The sequence below is a fragment of the Arachis ipaensis genome, chromosome B7, assembly GCF_059453495.1.
Source record: "Arachis ipaensis isolate K30076 ecotype BB chromosome B7, ASM5945349v1, whole genome shotgun sequence".
NCBI lineage: Eukaryota > Viridiplantae > Streptophyta > Magnoliopsida > Fabales > Fabaceae > Arachis > Arachis ipaensis.
Window position 1 is genome coordinate 126,456,657 of NC_142442.1, and position 6,651 is coordinate 126,463,307.

Sequence of the window (6,651 nt, forward strand, 5' to 3'; positions counted from 1 at the left end):
GTTGGGGCGGTCATAGAATTTGTGAGTGGACGCCACCATGTTGTCTTCTTGTTGAAGCTACGGGCATTCATCAGTGTAATGGCTGTAATCAGCACAAATTCCGCAAATTCTTTGCGGAACTAGTTGTTAGTTTTGCTGCGGTTGAGTTTGCTGAGCTTGTTGATTCACTGCATTTGCTTCAGCAGGTTGGTCATCTTACAGATGCTTCGATTTAGAGTAGCAGTCTCTATGCCAGAAGATACTTCTGCAACGGCTCTTGAACGGCCTTGCTTCTGTCTGTGGTTCCGAGTAGATTCAGCTAAATCACTGATCAATTGCCAAGCTTCATCAGTGGTCTTGTACTTCTTCATAGACCCATTGCTGGCACTTTCCAATGTGGTCTTATCTTGGGGTCTCATACCTTGTGTGATATAGCTGAGTAGCACGATCTTGTCGATCATGTGGTGGGGGCATGCTTCCAGAAGATTATTGAAGCGCTCCCAGTATTCAAAGAGAGTCTCATTGTCATCCTGAACAATTGTAGAGATATCCTTTTTCAGTTTATCAGTAACTTCAGATGGAAAGAATTTCTCCAGAAACTCCTTTCTGAGTGTATCCCAGTTGGATACATTTGCTAGAGGTTGAGTGTAGTACCACTCTCTTGCTTTTCCCTCAAGAGAGAACGGAAAAGCTTTCAGCAGAATTGAAGTTTCAGCAATGCCATCACGCCTGACAGTAGAACAGGATGCTTGAAAATCTCTCAAGTGCTTGATAGGCTCTTGAGCAGGTAGGCCATGAAACTTGGGCATCAAATTTAGCAGTGCAGTCTTTATTTCAAAATCCGTAGCTACCGCAGGATGATGCACTTGAAACGGTTGCATTGTAAAATCAGGAGCTCCTTCCTCCTGAATGGTAACTCTTCTAGCTGCCATTTTTTCTGCACATAAAACAACCGAATCAGTAGAACGGGTGGTATGCGAAATTGTTACTCAGGTTGTGAATTGTTGTTCGAAATTGATTCCCTGGCAATGGCACCAAAAACGGATGCACAGAACCATGGTCTAAACATATCTTCACAACTTCGTATAACTAACCAGCAAGTGCACTGGGTCGTCCAAGTAATAAACCTTATGTGAGTAAGGGTCGATCCCACGGAGATTGTTGGTATGAAGCAAGCTATGGTCACCTTGTAAATCTCAGTTAGGCGGATATAAAACAGTTATGGAGTTTTCGAATATCAATTAATAAAAAGTAAAGATAGAGATACTTATGTAATTCATTGGTGAGAATTTCAGATAAGCGTATAGAGATGCGTTTGTTCCTCTAAATCTTTGCTTTCCTGCTATCTTCATCCAATCAGTCTTACTCCTTTCCATGGCTGGCTTTATGCAAGGGCATCACCGTTGTCAGTGGCTACATCCCCTCCTCTAAGTGAAAATGGTCAACGCACCCTGTCACGGCACGGCTATTCATCTGTCGGTTCTCGATCATGCTGGAATAGGATTCACCCTCCTTTTGCGTCTGTCACTAACGCCCAGCACTCGCGAGTTTGAAGCTCGTCACAGTCATTCAATTATTGAATCCTACTCGGAATACCACAGACAAGGTTTAGACTTTCCAGATTCTCTTGAATGCCGCCATCATTCTACCTTACACCACGAAGATTCTGATTAAGAGATCTAAGAGACACTCATTCAATCGAAAATAGAACGGAAGTGGTTGTCAGGCACGTGTTCATGGGGAATGATGATGATTGTCACGTTCATCACATTCAGGTTGAAGTGCGAATGAATATCTTAGAAGCAGAACAAGTTGAATTGAATAGAAAACAGTAGTACTTTGCATTAATCTTTGAGGAATAGCAGAGCTCCACACCTTAATCTATGGAGTGTAGAAACTCTACCATTGAAAATACATAAGTGAAAGGTCCAGGCATGGCTGAGAGGCCAGCCCTCAAAACGTGATCACAGGATCAATAATACAATCTAGGATGTCTAATACAATAGTAAAAAGTCCTATTTATAATAAACTAGCTACTAGGGTTTACAGAAGTAAGTAATTGATGCATAAATCCACTTCCGGGGCCCACTTGGTGTGTGCTTGGGCTGAGCTTGAGTGTTGCACGTGTAAAGGTCCTTCTTGGAGTTGAACGCCAGCTTTTGTGCCAGTTTGGGCGTTCAACTCTGGTTTTGGATCCTTTTCTGGCGCTGGACGCCAGAATTGGGCAGAGAGCTGGCGTTGAACGCCAGTTTATGTCATCTAAACTTGGCCAAAGTATGGACTATTATATATTTCTGGAAAGCCCTGGATGTCTACTTTCTAACGCAATTGGAAGCGCGCCGTTTTGAGTTCTGTAGCTCTAGAAAATCCATTTTGAGTGCAGGGAGGTCAGAATCCAACAGCATCAGCAGTCCTTCTTCAACCTCTGAATCTGATTTTTGCTTAAGTCCCTCAATTTCAGCTAGAAAATACCTGAAATCACAGAAAAATACACAAACTCATAGTAAAGTCCAGAAATGTGAATTTAACATAAAAACTAATGAAAACATCCCTAAAAGTAACTAGATCCTACTAAAAACATACTAAAAACAATGCCAAAAAGCGTATAAATTATCCGCTCATCACAACACCAAACTTAAATTGTTGCTTGTCCCCTAGCAACTGAAAATCAATTAGGATAAAAAGAAGAGAATATACTATAAATTCCAAACTATCAATGAAACATAGCTCTAATTAGATGAGCGGGACTTATAGCTTTTTGCCTCTTGAATAGTTTTGGCATCTCACCTTATCCATTGAAGTTCAGAATGATTGGCATCTATAGGAACTCAGAGTTCAGATAGTGTTATTGATTCTCCTAGTTCAGTATGATGATTCTTGAACACAGATATTTTATGAGTCTTGGCCGTGGCCCTAAGCACTTTGTTTTCCAGTATTACCACTGGATACATAAATGCCACAGACACATAATTGGGTGAACCTTTTTAGATTGTGACTCAGCTTTGCTAAAGTCCCCAATTAGAGGTGTCCAGGGTTCTTAAGCACATTCTTTTTTTTTGCTTTGGACCTTGACTTTAACCGCTCAGTCTCAAGTTTTCACTTGACACCTATACGCCACAAGCACATGGTTAGGGACAGCTTGGTTTAGCCGCTTAGACCAGGATTTTATTCCTTTAGGCCCTCCTATCCACTGATGCTCAAAGCCTTGGGATCCTTTTTATTTGCCCTTGCCTTTTGGTTTTAAGGGTTATTGGCTTTTTACTCTTGCCTCTTGGTTTTAAAAGCTTTTGGCTTTTTCTGCTTGCTTTTTCTTTTTCTTTCTTTTTTTTTTCTATTTTTTTTTCTGCAAGCTTTGTTCTTTGCTGCTTTTTCTTGCTTCAAGAATCATTTTTATGATTTTTCAGATTATCAAATAACATGTCTCCTTGTCATCATTCTTTCAAGAGCCAACATATTTAACATTCTTAAACAACAACTTCAAAAGACATATGCACTGTTCAAGCATTCATTCAGAAAACAAGAAGTACTGTCACCACATCAATATAATTAAGCTAAGTTCAAGGATAAATTCGAAACTTATGTACTTCTTGTTCTTTTGAATTAAAACATTTTTTATTTAAGAGAGGTGATGGATTTATAGGACATCCATAACTTTAAGACAAAGTTACTAACTACTAATGATCATGTAATAAAGACCCAAACATAGATAAGCACATAACATAGAAAACGAAAAACAGAAGAAATAAGAACAAGGAATGAATCTACCTTAGTGATGGTGGCGTTTCCTTCTTGAGGAACCAATGATGTCCTTGAGCTCTTCTATGTCTCTTCCTTGTCTTTGTTGCTCCTCCCTCATTGCTTTTTGATCTTCTCTTATTTCATGAAGCATGATGGAGTGCTCTTGATGTTCCACCCTTAATTGTCCCATGTTGGCACTTAATTCTCCTAGGGAGGTGTTGATTTGCTCCCAATAGTTTTGTGGAGGAAGGTGCATCCCTTGAGGTATCTCAGGGATCTCTTGATGGTGAGCTTCCTCATATGTTTCTTGAGCTCCATGAGTGGGCTCTCTTGTTTGCTCCATCCTTTTCTTAGTGATGGGCTTTAGAGATGAATCTTTCCATCTCCTATGGCTCAGAGGTGAAAGCACTTGCCTTCCCTTTCCTCTTTGAGGTTTCTCTGGCCTTAGGTGCCATTAATGGTTATGGAAAAACAAAAAGCTTATGCTTTTACCACACCAAACTTAGAATGTTGCTCGCCCTCGAGCAAAAGAAGAAAGAATAGAAGAAGAAGAAGAAGATATAGAGGAGATGGAGGGATGTGTGTATGGACGTGAGTGGTGAATGGAAAACAGAAGGGATGACTATGAATGGAGAGAGAGAGGGTGAGGTGGGTAGGGATCCTGTGGGATTCACAGATCTTGAGATGATCCTGTGGTGTCCACAGATCTTGAGGTGATCCTGTGGTGTCCACAGATCCGGAGGTGTCAAGGATTTACATCCCTACACCCATTAGGCATGTAAAATGCCCTTGCACACAACTCTGGGCGTTCAGCGCCAGGTTGGTGCCCATTTTGGGCGTTCAACGCCCATTTGTTGGCCATTTCTGGCGTTGAACGCCAGAACCATGCTTGTTCTGGGCGTTCAACGCCAGCTTCTCTCCAGGGTGCAGTTCTAGTGTCCAGCGCCCAGATGCTGCCCATTTTGGGTGTTCAGCGCCCAGACACTGCCCATTTTGGGCATTCAGCTCCAGAACCATGCTCTGTTCTGGCGTTGAACGCTAGACAGGTGCTTCCTCCAGGGTGTGATTTTTCTTCTGCTGTTTTTGATTCCATTTTCAATTTTTATATTTGTTTTGTGACTCCACATGATCATGAACCTATAAGGACATATAACTAAGAAAAATATAGTTAGATAAATAAAAATTGGGTTGCCTCCCAACAAGCGCTTCTTTAATATCAATAGCTTGACAGTGGGCTCTCATGGAGCCTCACAGGTGTTCAGAGCATTGTTGAAACTCTCCAACACCAAATTTAGAGTTTGGATATGGAAGTTCAACACCAAACTTAGAGTTTGATTGTGGCCTCCCAACACCAAACTTAGAATTTGACTATGGGGGCTCTGGTTGACTCTGTTTTGAGAGAAGCTTTTTATGCTTCCTCTCCATGTTGACAGAAGGATGACCTTGAGTTTTAAACACAAGGGAGTCCCCATTCAATTGAAGGACTAATTCACCTTTGTCAACATCAATCACAGCTCTTGCTGTAGCTAGGAAAGGTCTTCCTAGGATGATGGATTCATCCTCTTCCTTTCCAGTATCCAAGACTATGAAATCAGTAGGGATGTAAAGGCCTTCAACCTTTACTAACACATCCTCTACTTGTCCATAAGCTTGTTTTCTTGATTTGTCTGTCATCTCTAATGAGAATTTAGCAGTTTACACCTCATAGATTCCCAGTTTCTCCATTACAGAGAGGGGCATGAGGTTTATTCCTGAACCAAGGTCACACAGAGCCCTAAAGTTCATGGTGCCTATGGTACAAGGTATTAAGAACTTTCCAGGATCCTGTTTCTTCTGAGGCAATGTCAGTTGATCCAGATCACTGAGTTCATTGGTGAACAAGGGAGGTTCATCTTCCCAAGTTTCAATGCCAAATAATTTGGCATTCAGCTTCATGATTGCACCAAGGAACTTGGCAGCTTGCTCTTCAGTAACATCCTCATTCTCTTCAGAAGAGGAGTACTCATCAGAGCTCATGAATGGCATAAGGAGGTTCAATGGAATCTCTATGGTCTCTAGATGAGCCTCAGAGTCCTTTGGTTCCTCAGAGGGAAGCTCCTTATTGATCACTGGACGTCCCAGGAGGTCTTCCTCTTTGGGATTCACGTCCTCTCCTTCCCTTACAGGTTCGGCCATGGTGCTTATGTCAATGGCCTTGCACTCTCCTTTTGGATTCTTTTCTGTATTGCTTGGGAGAGTACTAGGAGGGATTTCAGTAATCCTTTTACTTAGCTGGCCCACTTGTGCTTCCAAATTTCTAATGGAAGACCTTGTTTCATTCATGAAACTTACAGTGGCCTTAGATAGATCAGAGACTAAGTTTGCTAAATTAGAGGTATTTTGTTCAGAGTTCTCTGTCTGTTGCTGAGTGGATGATGGAAAAGGTTTATCATTGTTAAACCTATTTCTTCCACCATTATTAAAGCCTTGTTGAGGCCTTTGATCCTTCCATGAGAAATTTGGATGATTTCTCCATGATGAGTTATAGGTGTTTCCATAAGGTTCACCTAAGTAATTCACCTCTGCTATTGCAGGGTTCTCAGGATCATAAACTTCTTCTTCAGAAGATGCCTCTTGAGTACTGTTGGATGCAGCTTGCATTCCATTCAGACTCTGAGAAGTCATATTGACTTGCTGAGTCAATATTTTATTCTGAGCCAATATGGCATTCAGAGTATCAATTTCAAGAACTCCCTTCTTCATAGGCGTCCCATTACTCACATGATTCCTCTCAGAAGTGTACATGAACTGGTTATTAGCAACAATGTCAATGAGTTCTTGAGCTTCTGCAGGCGTTTTCTTTAGGTGAATGGATCCACCTGCAGAAGTGTCCAATGACATCTTTGATAGCTCAGATAAACCATCATAGAATATATCCAGGATGGTCCATTCTGA

At 41.4% G+C, this 6,651-nt stretch overlaps 1 non-coding gene across 1 annotated transcript; it reads left to right on the plus strand.

Annotated features, from left to right (window-relative positions):
- The first annotated feature begins 438 nt into the window (after nt 1–438).
- On the plus strand, nt 439–542 carry LOC148554052 (small nucleolar RNA R71). The gene has a single exon (XR_015893911.1). It is a non-coding gene; the product is annotated as a small nucleolar RNA R71 (small nucleolar RNA).
- The last annotated feature ends 6,109 nt before the right edge of the window (nt 543–6,651 follow it).